General features: G+C 37.4%; 1 protein-coding gene across 2 annotated transcripts in view; it reads left to right on the top strand.

The window, feature by feature from the left end:
• LOC135089535 (uncharacterized) overlaps positions 1–2,500 on the top strand; it is a 71,754-nt gene that overhangs the window by 55,275 nt on the left and 13,979 nt on the right. The gene's annotated exons all lie outside the window — the stretch shown is intronic.

The following is a 2,500-nucleotide window of genomic DNA, read 5'->3' as shown; positions in this document are numbered from 1 at the left end:
TCTCTCTCTCTCTCTCTCTCTCCTGATATTTAGTCGACCATTTTCAACAATATTCACAAAGCTACACAATTTCTTTTTTTTTGTACTTAAACTGAGGAGAGACAAAGTTGTGTGTGTGTGTGTGTGTGTGTCTATATATATATATATATATATATATATATATATATATATATATATATATATATATATATATATATATATATATATATATATATATATATATATATATATATATATATATATATATATATATATATATATATATATATATATATAGTTACTTGACGTAACAACACTTGGTAAGATTCTTTACTCTTTAAATATCCGCATTACTATTATGAATTAATCACGAAATTAAATTCCTTGCAAGGACTTCCATCACTTTCTCCCTCGCAGAAAACGCATTAACTCGGCACGTAAGAAAAAAAAGAAAAAAAAAGAAGAAAGACGCGTCTCAAGAAGCACTTTACCTTTAATACAGTCAAAGAGTGGATTTAAAGAGACTGACTTTGCTCCAATACCACACTCTTGACCTTCACGCAATAAAGACGGCATTTTTCACCTCATTAACGGAGCATCGAGAGGGTAATAATCCTATAATTACCTCACCCTACGAGCGTCTCCCCTTCCACCTCACACGCTCAACTACACACCCTGCACCCACCGCACGCCGAACACCCACACCCACCCACATATCCACATACCCACACACCCACCCACTCACACACACACAACTATATAGAATACGAGAAAAAAAAAAATATATATAGGCCTGTGGAAGCGCTTCCCAATACAACTGTAAACGGTTATGTAAATTTATCATGTTTCCTTGATGCTTAGCAATCACCTCCAGGCATCCACTGCATCGGAATGAATCAACATCCTCCTTGCGTCAAGAATAAGGAGGAGGGTTGGAAGAAAATTAATCAGGATAAAGGGTCAGGAAGGAGGGTTGGCGGCGGCAGCAGCGGAAGGTGTGTAGTAGTAGTAATAGTACGGGACGTGGGGACCCAGACAGGAACCGTGAGGGGAGAAGAGTTGTACCCGACCAGATGGGAAAAAAACGGTGTGAAATGAGACGCTTTTTTTTTTTTTTCCTTCTTCTTCTTTCCTCTCTCTCTCTCTCTCTCTCTCTCTCTCTCTCTCTCTTGCAACAGGTCAAGGTTCCAGACAAGAAACACACCGATTCCGGCAATCCATACAAAGCTTACGGATTTCTCCGTCTTGTATTGCATCTATTCCTATCATAGCGAACATTAAGCTTTTTCTTTCTTCTTTTTTTATCTCTTGCCGCGTGATTAGGTAGCTCTTGCAACTCTCTCAACGAGAATGGATGGCCAAGTGGATGGTACAAGAAGATAGATGTATAAAAGGAAAGGTACATTGGGCACGCGTGTTGCAAGACCTTTCGACCACGACGCTTGCTTGCTCCTGAACCGGGCGTGGGAGATACACTGTCAAAAGCACACACACACACACACACACACACACACACACACACACACACACACACACACACACACACACACACACACACACACACACACACATACACACACAAGGAAAAAGGAAGAAGATACAACACTACTTGCGGTGTGATTGAAATACATGCCTATATTTTATTTAATTTGAAGTGAAGAAATAATGTTCGAAAAAAAAAAAAAAAAAAAAAAAAAAAATATATATATATATATATATATATATATATATATATATATATATATATATATATATATATATATATATATATATATATATATATATATATATATATATATATTTTTTTTTTTTAAGTGACTAAATAAATAAACAAAACAGTAGCTTAGTAAATAAATAAAATACCAATGCACACATAATGGCACATAAACAAAATAAATAAATAAGTAAAATAAGTTTACAGAATAAATAAAAGCATATAAAAATGTCTTCCTTCCCTCGGTGCAGCGTCCCTCAGTCGACCCTTGAGCGCCCCTCCCCGCCACCGTCTTAACACTCACTTCCCTGCTCATCATGATCCTCCTTCCCGTCTTCTTTCCACACGCGCCAGCACGTAAAAACACGGCCACTTCACCCTAAAGTTGACTTAGCGTTAAGCTCACGACACACTTTCGAGCCCAATACTGAAACTTCTTACTCCATATCGACAGTTCTACTTTGACTTGCTCAAGACTTGCTAGGTTAGCCGATACCGTAAAAAGAAAAAGAGGAGTAATTCACTGTACATGACTGACTGAAAGAATAATGTAAGAGCTTGTAGGAGAAGAGGGGAAAGCAGAGTAACACTAATAGACTTGAGGGGCGAAAGGAGATGCCTATAAGCTTAGATTTTAAGTCACTGAGAAAAAAAAAGTTCTGTTAAAAAAAAAAAAAAAGAGAGAGAGAGAGAAGAATAAGTTGGAAAAAGAGTCAAGAGTCAGCACGCGTTCATTTTAGCGATCGTGTGTGTGTGTGTGTGTGTGTGTGTGTGTGTGTGTGTGTGTGTGTGGGTGTGTGTGTGTGT

The sequence above is a fragment of the Scylla paramamosain genome, chromosome 3 (genome assembly GCF_035594125.1).
Source record: "Scylla paramamosain isolate STU-SP2022 chromosome 3, ASM3559412v1, whole genome shotgun sequence".
Lineage (NCBI taxonomy): Eukaryota > Metazoa > Arthropoda > Malacostraca > Decapoda > Portunidae > Scylla > Scylla paramamosain.
Note: the sequence above shows the minus strand (reverse complement) of the source record. Positions and strands in the feature narration are given on the sequence as shown.